Source organism: Pangasianodon hypophthalmus, chromosome 2 (genome assembly GCF_027358585.1).
Source record: "Pangasianodon hypophthalmus isolate fPanHyp1 chromosome 2, fPanHyp1.pri, whole genome shotgun sequence".
NCBI classification, from domain to species: Eukaryota; Metazoa; Chordata; class Actinopteri; order Siluriformes; family Pangasiidae; genus Pangasianodon; species Pangasianodon hypophthalmus.
In genome coordinates, this window is record NC_069711.1 from 18,718,300 (window position 1) to 18,741,126 (window position 22,827).

The window sequence follows — 22,827 nt, forward strand, 5'->3', positions numbered from 1 at the left end:
TAGAAACCACTGACAAGTAGCATGAATAACGTTATCTCATTACAATGGCACCTTTTAAGGGGTGGGATATATTAGGCAAAAAGTGGAAGCAGGAAAAATGGGCAAGCATCAGAGTGACTTGGACAAGTTCAGACTGTGATGGCAAGACGACTGGGTCAGAACATCTCCAAAACAGCAGGTCTTGTGGGGTGTTCCTGGTATGTAGTGGTTGGTAACTACCAAAAGCGGTCAAGGAAGGACAACCGGCAACAGGGTCATGGGCGCCCAAGGCTCACTGATGCGCGTGGGGAGCGAAGACTAGCCTGTCTGGTCCGAAGAAGAGCACAAATAGCTGAAAAAGTTAATGCTGGCTATGATAAAAAGGTGTCAGAAAACAGAGTGTATCGCAGCTTGCTGCGTATGGGGCTGCACCCGCAGACTGGTCAGAGTGCCCAAGCTGACACCTGTCCACCACCGAAAGTGCCTACAATGGGCATGTGAGCATCAGTACTGGACCATGGACCAATGGAAGAAGGTGGCCTGGTCTGATGAATCACATTTCCTTTTACATCATGTGGATGGCCAGGTGCGTGTGCATCACTTACCTAGGGAAGAGATGGCACCAGGATGCACTATGGGAAGAAGGCAAGCCAGCAGAGGCAGTGTGATGCTCTGGGCAATGTCTTGGGTCCTGGCATTCATGTGGATGTTACTTCGACATGTACCACCTACATAAACATTGCTGCAGACTAAGTACACCCCTTCATAGCAATGATATTCCATGGTATTCAATGGTATACCAAACTGCAAAAATTGTTCAGGAATGGTTTGAGGAACATGACAAACAGTTCAAAGTGTTGACTTGGCCTCCAAATTCCCCAGATCTCAATCCGATCAGGCATCTGTGGGATGTGCTGATTGGTGTATAATTCTGTGTTCCTATACAAAGCTTGGTTTAGGTATTTTTTTTCTACAAATTCATAAAAAGTTTTAAAAATTTTAAATACTTTAACTAATTTTTTAGCAGAAACACTCTCATTATGTAGTGCTTGTATAGCGGAATGCATTTTTCCTGTAATAAAATGACAAATGTACCTGTAAATATAATACTGTTGAAATAAGAATTTATTTGAAAAAGCGCATGCAGTACTTTGCATACAAGGCATGAATGCACTTTGCATACAAGAAATACTAAGTCAAGAAATACTAAGCAAGCATGCTTCCTTCAACAATAATACATGATGATGTACACATATCATATACAATGATGCACATGAGGGTGCTCATACCAATATAAATTAGAAAATAAGCCAAATTTAAGATTCAGAAGTCCCAGAACCCACTCTAAAGGAATATAGTGTTCATGGTAGACTTAAAACATAGAGGCACATTTCACTCAAGTCCACCAAATGTTCTTTAATCAGTTTCCCATTTCAGGACAAATAAGCAGAAGCACTTTCCTTTGAAAGGGAATTACTGCAAAGGGAACAAATAAACATAGCCGTTAATTAAAACGCATTCACAGTCTACAGCTATAGTTTTGCAAATTAGGTAATTAACCCCAAAGCCCTGATTGCCTTAACCCTTAACCCCATTCAGCACTAGTTTGTACATAACTCTGTTAATGAGCTGACGTTTAGGCTATATCTAAAGGTGCATTTCCATCCCATTCCCAGAAGCATTCAAGGTTCTAAGGAGTGCCTGTATGAGAATTATACAAATACTTTTTATGCTTTGAATTTGTTTGGCACTTCAGGAACCATCAATTATGGAAAGGAACAGAAGTGGATTACGTGTAAAAAAATATATATATACAGAGACTTAAGTCTTGTTGTTTTGTTGCATGTACATAATATTATGCCTGGTTTCAATCACTAAATATTTCACTGACATTCAACCAGCAGAACTGTGACTAGGACTCTTTGATCAGCTTTGAAACTTCTGAGCAGCGCAGATCCAGAAGGGGCCTGATGGCCTTTGCCCCACTTGAAAGAGTGCAATTCAGACCAAAGTCAATGTACTATTCACTAAAGATTTTCCTGTTTCTGAGTAATGTCATTCTGCGCATGAATGGCTCTTTTCAGAAACTCTGAGCAGGACCAAATACCTGGACCTGGGTCATCATCTCCTGCCAACCACACGCTTTCATACAGCGCACAGTTAACCGGATCCCTCCATCCACAGACACTGTATAATCCAGTGCTGCATTTGTGTGTGTTTGACTCTGTTCAGGGGCTCTCAGCAACTCCTTATGTGTGTTGAGTGAGTCCTGATGTGAAGGAGCAAGGCAAAAAGCAAGGCCATGACTCTGTGAGTGAGTAAGAACACACACAGCAGTGTTATTTTTCAAATAAAACAATTATATTAACACAAAACCTGTTACAATAGTGATTACATAAATTCCTTACTTATACATCATCCAGACTGAACAATGATGCAAAACTCTAAACTATATGAAATAAATAATGTAAATTATAACATTTGTGTAACACTTTTTGGTAAATTTTGGCATAATTTCATTTTCACTAATATTCTACAGTGAAAAAGAGTAAAAATAAGGATAACCACTCCTAGTGAATGTATTTATACTTTTGCCCATATGTCAAAAACAACTTTTTATAGGGACAGCTCATTTTACTGTTTCCTGCAATAATGACTTAATACCTCCACATACTATATACACTCACACCGAAACTCACCAAACTGGACGGTTTCGAAGTTTGGAAAAACATCTTCAGCTGCCTAGTTTTGAAGAGCCTGTGCCCACTGTCATCCCAGATTCCTGTTCTTGGCTGACAGGAGTAGAACCCAATATGGGCTTCTGTTGTTGTACACATCTGCTTCAAGGTTTGACATGCACTCCGAGATGCTTTCCTGCTCACCACGGTTGTTAAGAGTGGCTATTTGTGTTACCATCGCCCTTAGTGGTGGCTCAAACCAGTCTGGCCATTCTCCTCTACCCTCTCAACAAAGTGTTTCCACCCACAGAACTGCTGTACACCATTCTGTGCAAATTCCAGAGACTGCAGTGCATGAAAATCCCAGATGATCAGCAGATTCTGAAATACTGAAAACACATTTGTTCGCCATGCTGATATCTGATGTTACATTAACTGAACATTAACTGAAGCTCTTAACCTGTAGCTGCATGATTTTATGCATTGCACTGCTGCCACATGATTGGCTGATTGAATAATTGCATGAATGTGCAGGTGTTACTATAAAAGTGAATGTACAATGCCACATTTATTTGGCATTTGCTGCAAAACATCTCACACTGCAGTTCATACCATTTTAGATGCCCCTTCCACTCATCTCTGCGTCTCAACACAGTGAGGTCACCAGCGGAGGTGCTGTCCGCATGCAGGATCCGGCCTGAGCGCGCAATATTGACATATTTCTGAGTAAACATCAGTGGCAAGGCATGCGCTTGCACTGATGTTGAGATGGGCCGATTTGGCCCTATCTGATTTCCCCACATATTTCTGGGGCTGACTAGACTAAGCAGGAGTCGGGGGCAGGAGCAGATAACGAGTGTCTTTCACACAGCACCAACACGTAGTGTGCTTCTTATCTGTGCACCTCCTCACATGCTGGAGCGAGCAGGACAGGGAGAAGATTGTTACATTTGGTGATTTGTTTTTGCTTCTTGGAGCAGATAAAAAATAGAGGAGGAGGAAGAAATCAGTGTGTAACACCAAGGAATGGAAGCAGGGTACAGAATCATACACAGCTAACTATTTTTAGTTATTTCACCTTTTGTTTTCCTGATATTTTAGTTGGTTAAAAACATGTTGTCTTTATTAAAAAGGACTATTTTGATTTAAAGAGCATCCAGAGAAGTACAGTTTTTATTAATGGGAATAGTTTTTATTATTGGAAATTTCAGAATATCACTTTTGCCTCTCCGTAAAGCGATTACTTTTAATCAGGGCCTCCATTTAAATTCCATGAATTCTGTGTCTTCTATTAAAGGCTACAATTTTCCAGGACTGCACAAGTGTACAAAGGAACACACAGCTCCTCCACACTTTTTGTTCCATCCACAAAGCAGGGAGAAATGGACCACCGTAATACGCATGCAGGTTTACATCCATTAGCAACAGTGTTCATGTAGTTGCACGTTAAACCCAGCTGAAGGGTTTGATCTCCGGAGACGTCTGCTTTGCCCCACAAGACCTAACGTGCAGCCTTTATTCCATTCTCCATGATGTCAGCAATTAAAATATAAGGTAAACTTTTCCAGGAGCCCTTTTTATGCTGCTGAAAGGCATTGTGTTGCAAATGGGTAATAATGTATTCATCCCTAGGTAAACACCCCTGCCATGTCCCTTTTGCAGAACAAAATGAAAGTGATAATTTCTCCCCCCTCTGAGAATTTCTCCCTTTAATTCTGACAGTAAACTCACAGCTGTTATAGAGTGTTAAGTAGGATTTAAAACTTGTCAAACAAGACATGTTTGAAATTGCTTTAAATAAGAGTACTGTGTTGCTGTCAGCCAGAGGCTTAGAGGAACAGATCCTTACTACTGAGGCACTGTGTGAGACTCAGAGAACTGCAGCCCTTAACATTAACACTGTAATCCAGCACCCCCTGGTGGAGATATGGGCACACATCAAACAATCATCATTATCAGAAATACGGATCTCCCATATGAGGTGTTCATGTAATACAGTTTTTAAAAAAACATATTGTGGTCGATAAAATGCTAAAGACATTAGGTAAGTGTTCTATGCTAGTATAGTCTGATTTGAACTCAATATATATTTCAATGTCATCATGTCTCAATACCTGCATATGGAGACGTGCATTGTAGAACAAAAAAACTATTTTGAAAGAACTGTGGTTCCACCATTGTTTCTATAGTTCACTAAGTTAAACCTAACCTAAACAGCATTAATCAAATGGGAAAAAGAAAGAAAGGAATATTTTATATATATATATATAAACAAACACAAACCTATCCATTTTGAACTGTTGGAATGCATCTCCTCTTCTTTTGGATAACTTATATCGCATTTGCAGTTATGATATGTAAAACTGTGAAGACAGTTAATACCCATGTCCACCGTCAGATGAATCTCATGAAGCCACTATATACTTTCAAGTAAGTGCATATAACATGTAAATTAAAAAATAAATTTAAAATCTGAAGACTTTTTTTGCTAAATTTAAGGGTGTAGAAATATTTCATACATTGCAATAGATGTTATTCCAATGACAAGACTAGTTGCATATTCTATTTCCAAAGCATTGTGGGATTCAAAATTGACGGGAGATGGCCTGGGGAGAACTACTAGAAAGCTGCTTTCAAAACTAGAACTACAGCATTGAAGCAATGCACTGCTTCATAATAATATAAAAATGAAAGTTTAATCCATGTAACCAATCCACAGACATTTTAAACCCAGTGCTTAGAAGCTCAAGCTGGAACATATTTGCTTGTACCTGTGCAGGCATTGCATTGATATCAACCCCAGCACAAAACTTTATTCAGGGGCAAAAATAGTCAGTGAAAAATGTGTGATGTGGAAGTACTGCCACTTTGTGTGGCTTTTACATAGTAAAATGGGAACCCAATAGGCTGATTATTAGTAATATGCACAGTACCTTATAGTTGCATATTTAAACAAAAGGCCAAATCTCCTTTAAAGCACAGTTCTTCTAGCACAACTAAATTAATGAGAAGCACCAAAAATGGTAGCTCAAGTAAAGCAAGTCAGGTTTCTGCAAAATCTGGCTACAGATATCTCCTAGGTAAAATAAGTAGATTGTGCTACTGGCAGCACATCGTTTTAGTTGCTACCCTCAGGACATATCTGCTAAGTGAAAAAACAAGAAAAAAAATATCAGTGTAGCAAGATCCCTTACCTAAACATCAGTCACTTCAGTGTTTAGGAATGCTGTATTAATTTGCTATAAAAAGGTAGGCTGCATGCTCCTCATGGCCACACTGAATGCTGTAAGCTAGCTAAAATCCACAGTGTTATCAAAACCAACTTTCGGCAATGCATTTAAGTAAATCTGTTATTAATGTTTTCTTGACTAATTCCAGATGAAGAAAGAATATTGTTGACTCATTACATGCATGTATAGAGTTTATATTTAAACTGTGCCACAGGTGCAATGCTAGTGCACCAATACAGAATCGCAGCAGGTGTGCATGCATTTAGCAGTTAAATCCTGTGATAAATATTAATAAAACATTTAGACTAGCAAGGGTGTGTGCCCGGCTGTCACTTACCCAAATTCTGCTGAAGAGCCCTGTTCCAAGTCTGGTGAGTACTTACTGATCTGAAGTATCTATAGAACTTTAGCTAGAAAGCTAAGAAATATGATCAGTTTAACCAAACATTTGTAACCACACTGGTATATACAATAAAAAAAAATAAAAAAAAAACAAAACAATTGTGATATAATGACACAGCTGTCAGCAACATACAAGGACTGACTAGACGTTACAAAATCTCTCTGCAAATAAAAATGGTTTTTAATCCTGCTGTTAAAGACTAGAACATAAGTTGGTGGGAGCGCATTATTGCAGTAATTACACCATCATACAAAATGAGAGGAACACAGTATATGCCTTCATGCTTCTCTGTTGGTGTTTGTGCTGACAGGGTAAGATATTTGTCATTTTCTGAAAATTTAGTAAATAATAAAAGACAAATTAGTCACCAATGGCGGCACAATTGCTTTCCAAGGGGCTGGGATTTTTTTTTTTTTTTTTTTACTGAAACCAAAATTTAGATTCGGCTCTAAACAACGTTTTATATTAATATGGAAATCGTGTACCCGGTGAAGCATCGCATATCACGTTTAAGCCAGAATTATTAATAGATCTTCATGTAATTTAAGAAAACAAAATTAACTACATTTTTAATATTTATACAGAAAACCATAGCTACACAAGCTACATAAAAATAGGAGTTAAAGGAATGTACAGTACATAGCCTGCCATTTTATATATATTTTTCAAATAACCAGCTGTTTTCTACCCAACAACATAAAACTAGAAAATATTGGGAAATTTTTAATCTGCTGCACTCTCATTTCCTCTTAGCAAAAGAAAAGGATGATGGGGGAATCTTACTGGTTACAACACTTAGTGGCCACTGAGTAGTCAAGTATTCATGAGGTGTTTAAGTAGATTAACGTCTGATTCTTCAATGTGCTGCCAGGATTCTGTGAAGCAAAAAGAGAACAGGAAGAAAGGAAGGATGGGTGTGAAGATCTAACCCTCAGAAGCACCTTGTCCTGTGATCCGACATCCACTCATGTCGAGTTTTTATCGTACAAACGGATTAGGCTGCCCAGTCTAAGTGCCTCCCAGTTATTAGCACCTTCTTATACAAAATACAACAACAATCCCAAAAACACTGATTGCATGGAACAGTTCAAATATGATTTCCTTATAGCTATTAATATGTATTCCTTAAATAGAAGCACACCGCTAAGCAGCTTATGATATTATGAAAAGAATGTTCCCTCAGGGACATAATATGCCAACAGTGACAGTAAGGAGAGATTCACATTTACCCAGATTGGCTGGTACTTACGTCAAGCATTCTCTGTGCTTGTGGGAGGGAACACGGGGCAGCGGCAACAGCTCGCTCTCGATAAGCACTTACCACGAATAAAAGACAAGCATGAAAGTGAGGTTTAGCCTTTTTAAAGATTCCCCAGCAAATGTAGAGGCAGATAGGGTAGATGCTTTTGGTTCCGGACGTGATTAGCCGTCTGTGACGCGCTGTTCACACAGAAACGAGACATTGCAGAGACATTGTCCAAGCTTGTCCAGGTGGGGGACCTGTCATCCAAACCAAGGCTTAGCAGTGCGCTGCTCCGAGCAAGAGATTAGAACCTGAGAATTTAGCTAGATTTTCCTTTTTTTTTTCCTATACACATGCTTAATCCAAATTTTTCTCTCTCCCTCTTTTCTATGTTTCTCTCTACCACACACACACACACACACACACACACACACACACACACACACACACACACACACACAAAACCTAGCCTCAAATCTTCACACTTTTTTCCCCCCTTTAAATCATATTTATCTCCCATTTTATTCACATGTACCTTCTTTTTTTCCAGATGAGCTGGGTTTGATTTGTGTTATTCGGGCATTTTTTTGTGAATAAAAAGCAAGGGCTTTCATTCGGGTTTCTTGGGACTGGCTTCCATGCTCATGTTCCTGACAGATAAATAAACAGCATTCGGCTTGGCATTGTTGGGCTGAGTGAGATAATATTGCTGAACCAGGCAAAATTCTCACACCCAGAAGAATTGGGATCTTCCACAACAAGTAGTCTACTTTGTAAACTATATCTTATTCAAACTGTGTAGGTGCGACAGCTAGAGACGACTTAAGTTCTACAGAAATATTGTGGTTGAAAGACTGAACATAAAGCCGTGACCTTCACTGTCATTTACAAATTCTTTTGCAGCATTTAAGTCAACATCAATATTCATGGATGCTGTTGTTCAGTGTTTCACTGAGTCAGACCATATTGAGGACAAGTGTGGAGATTTTGTGCGCCACATAATTTTTTTTAAAATTCCTCCATGCACACATAACATATGAGCCTGTTGTTTTGACTGGACCTGGTAATCATGGTAATTGTTTTGACCTCAGCTGTGTAATCAGTGTAACATGTTAATCATAACTGTGTGACACAAATCATTTAACAAAGCAGAATACAAAAAATCTAAATGTTGCTTTGTTATTGGACTCTGACATGCTGTGTGCTCCTATACTGCATCATAAAAGATGAAACTCTATTAAATCTGTGTACGAAATGCACTCAGGTCTAGCAGTAAGCGCTGCTCTTGAGTGAACAGGCCTCCTGTTAATTCAAATGGCTCCTATTGTGAATTTATCAAACCGGAACAGCTGGCCACCATCATGGATAAATAAGCACTGGTGCAAGGAAGAAGAAAAAAGAGGGAGTTCCATCAAGATATTTGAAATATACTTACATTTTCCTCCCTTCTGTCGTCTTCTTTCAGCTGTCTGTGGACTAAGCGCTAAGCAAGAATAGGCACTGTTCTGCTCCTCAGACCCCAATATAATCAGTCACGAAGGAATGGACAGAACGCTCTCACAGTGTGTTCATCCCCGGTCCTCATCTAGCCAAGCAGAGAATGAGGAAAAAAAAACAGGATTAGGATACAGAAAGCATGACTCACAGGATGTCAGAAAAAGGACCTGATTATTCCTTTAGTCATAAGCGAGCATAAAGGTTTCGACTGTGGTTGGCATTGTCATTAAAATATGAATTCTTTCACTGCAGTTCGTGTCTTTTTAAATGCCATGCTGTTCAGAAATGTACTACAATATGGTCTGAAAAATGGCTATGGTCTTTGCAGAATATTCTCACATGTGGAAGTGTTGCAATAATGCATGAATGCTTGCTTCCACAGACACACTACTGCTCGAGTGCCTTGTGTGAGGGTTATCTGGCCCTCCTTTTCTCGTACGTCCTGGAATTCCAATGTCTTTTTTGGAAGTATAAAACATTTTCCCCCCCATTTTATTACAAAAATGTACCTATGGTGTCCAGATCTGGGAATTTACTCAGTGATGCATATACTGTACACCTACATAATATAAACATTTAACAGCTTATTTATTCAAAACCTGGTGATAAAACTAAAACCGCCAAATGGTAAAGAATAAGGCACAAAAAAACATATCTATCAAAAAATAGAACAAAAGTATTGCACAAGTACATCTGCACCAAGAATTCAAGTAGAATGTTAACCATTTTAAGAAAAGTCCAGACAGCTCGACAGTCTTATTTCATCATTATTCTCATGAGTGAAGAAAATGTGTATTCCCAGAATACATTGCAAACATGGCTGCAAATAATTATGAGAAGTGTGTTGAGTCCTAAATGTAAAATTGAATTGATTCCCCCAAATGCATCAAGGATATGATAGTCTATGACAGCAGAGCGATAAGTGAGTTTACATTAGTGACAGAACTAAACCTGCTTGAGTTCATCTGGAACAACCCAATGTCCACAGATTCTGACCAGACTGAACACTGAACACTGAGGTTTAAGTCTTCAAGCCTATAGCTTCACTATAGACAAAGGGACAGATCCTACATATGTCATGTCACAAAGTTCAAATAGGCTTGTGCGATTTTGTTTTTTTTTTTTTGTTTTGGTTGTCCATTTAAAAAAATTGCAATAAATGATTTAATCGCCCAGGACTGAAAAGACAGAAAAACAAGCATTTTCCTCATTTCATGTGTAAGGAGAGTACAGGAGGGCATAATATCAGCTGTGCAGTCAGGAACTGCTTGCCAAAAGCAGCCCAACAGTAGATTTTAAGTGATTCTGCAGTAACGCGCAGTAAACAGTTTTTTTTTAAAAAAAAATCTCAATAAAATCTCTTTACAAATTAGTTTTCTACCATCCACATGGCCAACACTTTCTTTTGCTGCTGCTCAAACAGCCTCCCTAACAAATATAGTTAACTAATATTAAAAATGTGTGTGTGTGTGTATGTGTGTGTGTGTAACATTAACCAATTCAAATAGACATTCATAGATTTCTTTCACATTAATGAACTCAAAACATTCTAGCTACCAGGACAGGGGGCAAGGGAAGGAAAGTTCAGTCAAAAGCAGGTTTGGGAGAAGGTTGGGTGGAGCTTCCAGGCTGTGTCAAGTAATATTGGAGAGTTCAAAATACCTGTGCAAATCATTCCAGATTCATATGCCAATTAGCCCTATTTTTATTGTGGAGAAAATGACTGCTATTTTGGTATATTTTTGAATGACAGCTCAAACTAGTGTACTCCAGTGTTACATTGTGGAGCTCATATACAATCCATAAAGGCTGGTAGGTCTGGCAATGTAATATGATCGAAGTAAACATCACTGGATATCATAGTAGTGCAACATCATGTAAGGATGATTAAATCGCTATAACACAAAATTTCCTAAGCTAGAATTGCTAAAGAGCATGTGAACTCAACTGCCTCAAACATGTGATCCCAAAAGCCATAAGCCTGCAATGATCCAGTAATTCAACAGGTCAGCTTGCTAATCTACAAGGACACTTGTAACACAAACAGCAACATAATGTGCCATGCTACAGTGATTGCCATCTCCCCCACTGATGATATGTCTGAGAGATTCAAGAACAGAGCACTGTACTTCTGATTTCAAATGAAGGATGTAAAGGCACTGGGCAGACCAAGACTCTCCTGAGAGTGAATGTTGACCGAAAAGCTGAGACAGCGTGACATGTCAAGGCAACACACCAGTCAGACACAGACAAGCACTGAAAATGACCAAGCTTCCTGACACACCCTTGCAAGTGGAATGGATTTCTAAAGATCACTCGATAAGCAAACACTGGATAAACAAACTTGCAAACAAGGACTATTCAACATCTCACATTACCACAGGAGGAGCTCCTGCTGATCCAACACCAAGTGTGCACTAAAATTCCATCTGTCTCAGCAGTAAAGTAAAGAGAATCAGACCAGGATCTTTACTAGAGAGAATATTTGGCCAAAGTTATCAGTCATATGCAAACAAGCACACTAGGAGGTGGCTGTCCAACCAGCTGAAATCACAGGCTGAAGATCTCTTCACGAAGTACATAAATGAACACCAAATAATAAAAAAAATATCCAACTTCTCCTCAACAAGGTTTTCGCTTGATATTCTTAGGCTCTGAGCTATTTGTGTGGTGAATTTAGGTTTTTGATAAAGACTTAAAAGCACTTTTGTAGATACTGTAATACTGTAAATGTAACATTATTAGTCAACCAGTAATTCAGAAATGTAGTCTACTAGTCATCTGTTCCACAGTTAAAGGAAAAATTGATTTGAGGACATTGCTATATTTAGGCTGTTTTAGTAGTGCAGTTAAAGCACAGATTCTGAACCTTGGGGTCACCTGAGATGTGGATGGAGTTGCAAGAGATTTTCACCAACTGTTATTCAGAATGTGGTTCTATACATATGAAGTTGATTTATGGAATATTTAATAATAATTAAAACAGGTAGATTACTATTATTAAAATTTCATTAGCCTTCATTCAGTTTGGAATTCCCCTTAAGCCAATCTTACACAAGAACCTCAGTGCAGTCCATCCAACATGCTGGCATCATGTCTTTCCACCAGTCACTGGCAATGCACAGAGCAGCTATTTAAAATAAAAATAAGCATTTCTTTTTTTGCATGAAACACGACTTTATTTGCCACATATGCATTACAGTACAGTTCTTCATATATCCCAGCTTGTTAGGAAGCTGGGGTATATATCCCAGCTTGTCCATTACTGGGTATGATAAGGCACCCCTGGAGCAGGTATCCCATCCCTGGGGTATATATCCCAGCTTGTCAGATACGGGGTATGATAAGGCACCCCTGGAGCAGACAGGGTTTAAAAGCTTAGCTTAAGAGCCCAATAGTGGTGGTTTGGCATTACTGGGGGTTAAACCCCCTATCTTCTGAGCCGTAAACTTTCACTACTTACTATAACCTTTCCCTATTAAGCCACCACTGCCTGTAATCTAAAGAGCACATAGCCAATATTTCAGAGTGTAGCCAAACTCCATGAGTGTTCTACCTGCCACAGACAATAAGAGTCAAAATCTCATTGGATTAACAAAATTTATGTGATCATGCACAGCGGACAGACTAAAGGACCAAAGTACTGCTTCACTGGTCGCTTTAGGTAGAGATGAAGTAAGGGCTAAATCACACAGGGCACCACTATCAGCAGGTAATCAAATAGCATTGTGGGTAAAGTAGGAAACTGTCAAAGTGAAAAACAGACCAACATGTCAATGAAAGAAGTTTAAAGTAAAGTACACAAAATTTCATTACAAATTATATCAAGGATGCCAGTGAAGATCACATGTTAATGAAAAAGACTAACATACCAGTCATTCAGAATAGATTTTTACTTTAACATAACACAACATAACATACTTTAACAAACACAGCTAGGCCTACTAAACAACAGGTCATGCACACAAACACTATAAAATTACATTTACACGCAATGCACTACTTTAGCACCTTGAACTTCATGGAGTTACCTGTAGTTACCACTAATTTCAAATAAAACTAGCATAGCAAAGAAGCTAAAATTACTAAACTAGCTACCAGAATTAGTTAGCAAACCAAATAATAGCCTTATACAAGCAATGAATAGCTTTCTTAACCAAATAATGGCATTTAAATACGCTACAAAATAGGCCAATTACTATAACATTAACTGCAGCTGCTAGCTAATTAACACTGGCCTTCGCTAATTACAGTTTACTTACCAGACAGAAGAGTTCACTGTCGAGGAGAGAGACAAGTTACCAGACGGACCAGGTGTAGAACATAATTATAGAATTATGGGAACTTTACCCAGTCCAATTACTTTTCTTTTCTCCCTGTTCGCTTTTTGACCTCCATTTTTATACTTACAATCAAAAGGCATTCTGTTTTTCCTTTAAGATGGCGGGAGACCGCTGCACTGCAAAGCGATGTAATTGGACGGATCATTAGCGACTTCTAAATCACGTGATAAAATTAGACGCATCGTATTGGATAATGCGCGTTTATCAGCCCTCCCAGATATCTACAGAATCGGCAAAACTGCGGCAAAACAAAAAAAGAAAGAAAAAACAAAAAAATTACACAACATTAGCACATGTAATGTGATGTTTCCTGGGGGAACGGTTTCAGTTGAACGTTAAGTTTTAATGCATTAGGTATAATAGAAAAGTAAATTGTAACCATGAAGTAGATTTATTTGGCTTTCAGGGCGCTATTGAAGTCTCTATTCTGATTGGTCAGAAGGTGTTGATGAATTTTCTGTAACAGTAGCTCTGATAATAGTTTTACCTGTAATTCAAATAACAGGTTCATATTAATGTGTTCATTCTAACATGTTAGCATTTCATAACATTATAGTAACAGCTAATTCACATGTACCTGTATGACAGACACTCAACTTCATCTAAGACTAATAATAAATGGATTAAAAAATGTGTCATTGATGTAAGGTGATGTTTATTTAAGCTTTACAGAATTTGGTTCAGGTGTCTGCACTTTCCTGTTTGCACATTTTTACCCATTCTGATGTATGGTGTGAACATTAACGCTTGATCTAGCTGTAGCTGCATGATTTTATGCATTGTGTTGCTGCCACATGATTGGCTGATTGGATAATTGCATGAATGAGCAAGTGTACAGGTGTTCCTATTAAAGTGGCTGGTGAGTGTATATAGGTCGTAAGTAACCCTGCAAGCATGGCAAGGTCATTTCAATGGAGTCCCATTATTCTATTGATCCAAATGGTTGTGTTTCCTGTCAGGAAACCATCAGCCAACAGCTCACATTAAGTAACCTACTAAAATAGTCCAGTGTAATGTGGTACAGTGCATCTCTTTTTGCAAAACAAAGCTCTTCTCCACTCCCATAACACTTAACTCACTGTGACCCCTGTGTTTATCAACTCAATTATCCTTTTATCTGCAAGTGGAATACACATGGCAGGCCCTCTTACGCACTCGTGCCAGTGTAAAAGATGAAAGCAGAGGGTGAAAGGTGCACAGGCGGGAGAATGAAGAATGAAGAAAGAGTCAAAGTGTTTCATTTATAACCGGAGAGAGGCCTTCTGAGAGCATTTATCCATAATGGAGAAATAATGAAGAAAGATTAAAGCCCTCTGGGACATTTTTAGGGGTTTTCTCTAAATGATCGCGACGTCTCCCTGTTCTCCACAATGGGCTCGGAGAGAGCGCCAGACACCATTATGTCCCCAAAATGAGCCCTGGCAAAAGCTACGAGTCACTCTGTCAGTTAAATGAAGGCTACAGTAACACTGTAGAAAGGCTTACCTGCAAATTAAGAGCATCAGCTTTTGTCTCTGTTGTGCTGGGGTCAAAACAAGAGAATGGGTGTCCATTTCCTGAGTGATTTGAGAAGAGCCAGGAGGTTCAGCATAGCATGATCACTTTAATGCTCATTCTATTCAGTGGAGATTCAATAAGGATCTTTAGAGAGAAATCCAGAGCTTAACCAAAGACAGAAAAAAAATAAAAGCAGAGACAACCAATGATGAGTAGACATGGTGACTCAATGAAAATATCCCAATAAATTATCACATATTAATGCTAATTTCATACTGAAATTCAAATTATATTTGTTTATAATAGAATAATTCTACTTATTCTATGAATGTCATAGAATAAATTCTATAAAATTCAAAATTTCCTCAAATTATTCAATTACATCTAGCACCCTGTTAAGGGGAAATGGTTGTTAATAGTTACAAATACCTGTTCCTTTCATCTTGTCAGTTATCGCTACTGATGCATTAGATAACAAATTTGATTTTGCTGTTAACAATAAACCCTAACAAATGTTCACTGGGCCCAAACATGCAGAGAGCAAGACTAAGTGAGCCAGGCCGAATGTACTGGCTTTATCAGCACGAGTTATTGGGCACCTAAGAGTGCAGGAAATCCACAGAAGAAATACTGTTCCAGGTAAATCTCAAGCTGTGAATAACACAAGCCAAGCAATTTACAGTGGAAGGTCATAGCAAAGTAAAGCAGGGAAAATTGCCAGGGAAAAAATGGACTTTGTGGGAGAGTGAAATAGATGAGAGATGAGAGGAGATGAAAACCTGACGGGTTACCCAGGCGGGTCTACAAAAAGTAATGAATATCCCTTGGTGTGCAGTGATTTTGAAGAACTGTCATTCTGAATGAACTGAGATAAAAATTATATTTCATCCTGATAAAAAAATCTACCAAAAAGGACACATGTCTGCTGGATGCAGCTCCTAATCCAGGACGAAGTCTGACAGTTTCTACTGACACTCAAAAAAAAAAACCCAGTTATTGCTGAATTCAGAAAGAACTCTGGGCACAGAAACATAACACCATTGTGCAATATAAATGACATGTTGGCCTCCTTTTATTTCTCAGATAAAATTTCCTAGACAAAACATATCAGTTCAGTTTGTGTATGACAACGAGACAAGCACAAGAAAACAAAAGAAAAGTGAATGTATTGAATCCGCTATAGACTCTGCTCTTGTAGTGTAGCCTGAAAACGAGTGTGTGTCCTTCAAGAAAGAATAGTGCCATGCATCTCATATGCTTGCGTCCTGTTGCTTTCCCTTGAATAAATCATCCACATCTATTAAATCCCCTTCTGCTTCACAACGCAAGTGCTCCATTCAGAGTGGAGAGAAAGGAGCCTGAATTACTTGGAGCTGGAGAGTTAGCTAGCATAGAAACGAATTAAGGACCAGTAGTCAATATTGTGGATCCACTATGCCCAGAAGAATGGGGCCATTCTTGTGTTAGCCAGCTTGGGAATAAAGTCACAATAGATTCCAAACAAGGGACACACTGCACAATTCGTGGATTGATTTTTACTTCAGGGACCTGAGACTTTTTCAAGACAGACAATATTCCGTGAAGATAGACATAAAGCTGTGAATGGTGTGAATGTGTGGTGCATTACCCTAGTGCCCTGTACCAAGGGAATATAGGTGCTGTCAGACCTCAATGGATAACCTCTATCTCTGGTGTACTTCATTGTAACGGTGAAGAGGAAAGAGAGTGGCTTTGTGACTGTCACACAATGTTTGCTGAGGTATTTTGCACAGCATAGAAACTTTTCTGTGTGGGAGTCAGATACCACTTTTTTTCCTTCAAACTGTACAGAGGAATAACACTAACTATGTAAATAAAAACCAAGTGTGGTTGGTCTGGAATAAAGAAAAAATATTAGCTTTTAAGAACCAAAATCATAACACAAACTACTCTTAAATGCACAACATTTCAGATGGATGAGGTTCTGAAATTGATGGGTGGGTGGTGAGCTCAAATTCCAGAACATCCATTATTGGATATTTGAGCAGGAACCTTTGAGAATGGTTTGAATTCTGCAACAAGCTAATAATGTAAGCAAGCAACCAGCGAGAAGTGGCTAGTGCTATAGCAGCGCTCACCAGCGGATTAGCATAGAAAATTGTTAAACATGGGCTAAAAGTGGCTAATTTTTCTAATATGAAATCTGGAATTGGGATTGCCAAGTGTAAGATGACTTGCAACACTGACTACAGCTTTCCAAAGAAAATAGTGGACTAACAATACCAGAGAGCATATGGAAAAGATTATCCATAGCAGCCTACATATGAGTAAGCAGTGCTGTTATAGGAAATGAATCAACACTGAGGGGGTGTGATGCAGCCTGATATGAAGCCAAAACAATTGTCCATTCCAAAAATAGGACATCCCATAGTATTTCATTGATTACTTATATGTAATCTGCTATGAGTGGGCCTGCCAATGCATAAGTGATCTGTGATCTATATTCCTCCATTTCAACCATCTATATTTTTGTTGTAGCCAGTTCTCCTGTTTCCTTTCCCTTTGTTATACTAAAAACTACCATCAGAATGTCTGATGAGTGAAGAATATGGGTTCTGATGGCAGGTGTTTGGAAGTGTAAATAACAGACAGAGGAGATGGCACAGCACTGCAAAAAATGATATCCTAACAAGTAAAGAATATCTTGAATATAGGCAAATTCTAAAAATTTGTAACCATTTCAATATTGAAATTGTCTTATTCTATTGGCAGATTTTGCTTATTTCAAGCATTTATTTCTAGAAAGAAGCAAGAAATATTTAAGCCTAAAACTAGTAAATATACTTAAAAAAAAAAAAAAGGATTAATGATCTTATATTTATTATAGGCAGCATTTTGTTTGAGATTCACAAAGGCATGATAAATATTTCACTTCTGTCTGTAATATAAATTTAGTTTATTAGAAAATATTCTATTGTAAAATAATTTCATCTCTTGTTTCACTCATTTTGACCTGAACAGAAGCTAAGGGTTGAGATGTAAAAGCAAACATTCCTCAACAAATTGTTGACCCACAGCTTTGTGTTCAGGTAATGCGCTAATGTGTCATATATGCCATGTAGTGTACGGTGTTTGTGAGCTTTGGTCAAGGTTACTCTCCCATCAAGAAGCGAGAGGATGGGCCCTCACATCCTCACATATCCCACCTGAGTGACACTCGCCTCAACCGATAAAACAGCTCTTATCACCTCCGAGAGTGGAGATTTGGTCTCTGTCCAAGGGAACCAGCGGAGCAAGAAAAGCACTGTCTAGACACTTAAGGAGAAGTAAAGAAAAAAATTGCTCCGTTTGACAGGAAATACTGAAGGGCTTTTGACCAAAGTCAGGCGACTTGAGGGGCTGTATTCGAGACAACGTCATTGTGCTGGTCCATCTCGCCAAATCCCCTTTTCTCCAGCTATTTCACAACCGTTTACCATGGATCTTAGAGCAGGACTGTGGAGCGTCACGAGTTATATGTCCTATCTCAGAGCGAGAGAGTGAACACGACCAAAATGGCTATTCTTTCATCATTCAAGCTGAAAGGCATGAGTAAAGGGTATGACATTGGCCCTAATATCTGCTGTGCAGGTTATTCCTCAACTGTAGCCCAGTGACAGGACCAGGTGCTATTAGGAGAATACAGATTGAGAATATTAATACTTGGCATAGATTCTAAGAGATCATTACTGTATGAGCAAGAGATTATTTATGTAGGAGCAAGAACACCATTATAGACTAACATGTAAATTAATTAACTAAAAGATATTGGGTCAGTCCCTAGTCTTAACTGATCAAATGTGTTTATAAATGTATTTTTAAATACAACCTCTAACTGGGCAGCACAGCAGCATAGGGTCCCCATTTCCATCCTGAATTCAGGTTACTGTCTGTGTGGAGTTTCTCACATTCTCCCTGTGTTCGCATGGATTTCCTCTCACTGTCAAAAGTCATGTTTCTAGGTGCACTGTCTACTCTAAATGACCCCTACAAGTGTGTGAATATGTGTGTGCATGGTGCCCTGTGATGGACTAGCAGCCCATCCAGGGTCCCGGATGCTCCTGATCCACCGTAACCCAGCCCAGGATAAAACGCTTACTAAAGATGAATGAATAAAAATAACCTCTAACTGCTTACTCCACAAGAAACTGAAACTTTGATTGCAGTGAACAGAGCAGGTGTAGGTGAGGTTGTAAATCATCAAACATGTCCTCAGTATGTTTACACGTGCTGGAGTTTATCTCTTTACCTAACATCATGCACAGAACTGTTGTTTGAGGGTCTCTCACCAAGAAACAGCTGGAAGCAAAAGGTACAATGTGCACGACAACAGCGTGTTTAAAGTTTCATCACACACTTTGGCTCTGAATCACACTCCTGTGTCACAGCTCAGTGAAGCACAGCACACCAGGCCAAAACAGAGACAGAAAAACAGCAGCTCACAGACAAAACCTGTTATCTCACATCACAAAAGACATGAGGAAAAAAAAATCAGCTCACACATGAGCGTAAAAGGTATGCATTTAATGTTCAAGAACTGCTAGTCACCTTGCAAACAGTTCTGCATTAAATGCACCTGCAAGTTTGCTGTAAGCAATTATCAGCAGGGGAAAGAAAAAAAAATCCTCTGAAAGCCCATCCAAAATCAAGGCCAAACATTCTTTGATTATTACCATACACTCCTGAGACTGAAACACTCTGAGCGTGTATTTGAGTGAGAAAATGACAGGAACTGAATGCATGAAAGTGAAAGATTTAACACACTTGAGGTGCTCAGATTGAAATATCACTGTCAGGTTTTTCTCTAGGAAAAAGGTGAAACCCAGGAGGGCTGGGATGAAAGAAATGCAGAGTATCAATTAAGGAGCAGGGGAGAAGAGAGTAGGAGCATGGTGCTGTTGTGATTGCCAGCACACACCCAACGTGCCCTCCGTAACCGAAGGTCAAGTCATGTGGAGCGTGGCTGGGCAACAAGCGAGAAGGATAATTATTGTTCAGGGCCTTTTAATTTCAGTGGCATTTCAAATGATTAAGCCTTCTTCCGGGCCTCCGTCAGAGGACATTGTATTCGCAAACTCATCTCCTGAAGAGTGACTCACTTCTTAAATAGGTTTTCTCTTTCATATGATTAAGCTTTGTCCATGCAGCTAGATACAGCAGATACTGCAGCTTCGCTCTTCATTGACTCTGCTCGCCATTTTCACTCTGCGTCATTACAATCTGAAATTCAAAGCACATTACAGAGGCACTGCTCACGATAAACGTATGAAAGCTATGGCATTGAGAGATCTTTCTAAAAGACTTCCAGTGTTCTAAAAGATGACCACGCAGTAAATAAGGATGATTGGTGAATAGATTATTCTTTGTGTCATCCTGGGTTTGTTTGCACCAGCAGATTCCAGCCTGATCATTCTTTTAAAATGTTTAAATAATTACACAATACAGTTGTTGATGTTGTAGATATGTAAGGTTTAATTTAGGCTCAAATCAGTAATGCTGTTTTAATATTGCATATATCCTGAGTATGTTAATGATAAATTAAGCTTCACCTTAATAGGTAGGGATTCCAAGAAATACAAACATGGGATTATATATATATATATATTAATTATATATATATATATATATATATATATATATATATTTAATTAATATGGTGGGGACAAACAGTATATTCTTCGGATTTACACTATATATATATATATATATATATATATATATATATATATATATATATATGTAAATCCCAAGAACATACTGTTTGTCCCCACCATATTAATTAAAACACAATAAATAACAATTTATAATATAATAGACATACAGCTGCCTATAGAAGCTATATGAAAATGGGGAATTAAAGCATATTGATGGTGTGGTGCCATCTAGTGGTTGAATCTAAGCAATACTACAGAACTACTGGGTTGCAATTTAGAGTAAAATCATTGTATTTATAATAGGCCAATTATAATTTACAGTTAAAATTAAAGAATTGTCTACTCTTTTACTGTCTCCCAAGACATACTAGTCTAATACAAGGAAATCGTGTGTAAAATCATTTAAAACCCAGATCAAAAATAACCAACACAGCTCAGTTCCTTATTTAAGATTTATTTAACAACAATTGTTGCAGATATGCATCATGTATTGATAAAACCTTCATATTAATTTGCCTGTTAACATATTAGTTTAGCTTATTTACACAACAAAATTATATAACTAACTAAAGCCATTCAGAAGCAATAGATCACTAAAACAGCAAAGACAAAGAAAGAGGAACACATTATGGTCTGAAGAACTGGCCTGCATTTGACAGTTCCTGATCTGGTTTTAAATGTTCTTTATCCTATTTGATTTCCTATCACGATCTGACAGATGTGGATATGTGGTACAAATAAATGGATGAGTCTCAAGTTGACAGAGAGAAGGCAAAGAGTGGAGGTTGTAAGTGTGAGGATAAGCCTAGAGTTTCTCGTCCAGGAGCACGGCAGCTGTGGAAGGCAAGTAAAAGTTGATAATAAATTGAAAAATCCCCCCTCAAGAGACAAGCACAGAGGAAAGTCTGCCATTCCAGTCATCTCACCAGTGTGGCAAATCAAACCCAAATTTGCTCACGGGCGAGCAGATACCTGCAGCCACCTGGGCTTCACACTCCAAAGGCTCAGCCAAGACAATTTCCTTCAAATCATCTCTCTATCTTCATCTGACAGGCCTCCTCGATTAGGAGGCGTGAAAATTAGTTCTCTACCCACCAGCTCTCGTGCTGAAATTATCTTAATTGTGCCATGATTATGCCTTTAAGCTTATGTGAGAGCAAAAAATAAATAAATAATACAAAAGGCAGCACTGAGAAGGAAATAGGAAGACTGTATAGGTGTGTGTGAGTGAGTAAACTCTGTCAGAAGTGCACAGACCGGAGTTTGGCCTCCTGGTACTAAATATTTAGGCCTAGTCGCAGTTAAAACACTGCTAAATTATTGTTTCCTATTTAGAATAAAATGAATTAATGAAGAATTAATGAAGATGTAATGGCCGCTATACAATGTATATCCATTACTGCAATTTATTGGATTATTTTCTTTTATATATTTTGTTGTTGTTGTTGTTGTTGTTTTGTTACAGGAAATCACAATTCACCATTATCAAGGTTATTATATTTTTTTTATTGGGCTCTTATAGTTCTGTTTGATGCTCAAAAACAAGCAGGCCTGTAGGCTAATAATGTCAGCTTAATGTGTTCTAAGGGTGGAAAGTACAGGAATAAAAAGCTCTAGTGTACCAAAATAATAAATAGTATACTCGATAAACAGAATATTGTTTTACACATTTAAATAATAAACCTATTATTTAAATAGTTGGATTATGTTCATGAAATAATAATGAGGGGTTCCCTGAAATCTATAATAAAATGAGTCCCTGGACTGGTTTGAGAAACCCATTATAGCATTTGCAACAATTTAGCCAGTACTGAAAATATAGTGTCATGTGTAGATTCTACAAATGATCGAAATATTGTACACTATATGGCCAAAAGTTTGTGGACACTTGACCCTAGCCCCAGTATGTGCATTTTGAACATCCCATTCCAGATGTAGTCCCCCTTTGCTGTTATAATAACCTCCACTCTTCTGGGAAGGCTTTCCACTAGATTTTGGAGCGTGGCTGTGGGGATTTGTGCTCATTCAGTGATGTCAGGTAGTGATGTCGGGCGAGGAGGACTAGGCTGCAGTCTGTATTTCAGTTCATCCAGAGGTTCTTCAGTGGGGTTGAGGTTGAGGCCACTTGACTTCTTCCACACCAACCTTGGCACACTGTGTCTTCATGGATCTCGCTTTGTGCACAGGGGCATTGTCTGGGCCTCTTAGTTCCAGTGAAGGGAAATTGTAATGCTACAGCATACAAAAAAAAGTAAACATCTTATAAAATTCTGTGTTTCTGACAT

At 38.5% G+C, this 22,827-nt stretch overlaps 1 long non-coding RNA gene across 4 annotated transcripts; it reads right to left on the reverse strand.

The window, feature by feature from the left end:
* Positions 1-1,081: 1,081 nt before the first annotated feature.
* LOC113537624 (uncharacterized) lies at positions 1,082-13,500 on the reverse strand. Of its 4 annotated transcripts, none has more exons than XR_008305329.1 (7): positions 13,441-13,500; positions 13,293-13,308; positions 8,969-9,118; positions 7,074-7,165; positions 6,225-6,305; positions 2,679-3,046; positions 1,082-2,287 (listed from the first exon to the last, which is right to left on the reverse strand). It is a non-coding gene; the product is annotated as an uncharacterized LOC113537624 (long non-coding RNA). The 4 variants fall into 4 exon arrangements; XR_008305323.1 differs by lacking the exon at positions 13,441-13,500 and having other exon boundaries at positions 1,082-1,455; positions 2,087-2,287; positions 13,293-13,434; XR_008305318.1 differs by lacking the exon at positions 13,441-13,500 and adding an exon at positions 4,941-5,020 and having other exon boundaries at positions 13,293-13,434.
* Between the last annotated feature and the right edge of the window lie 9,327 nt (positions 13,501-22,827).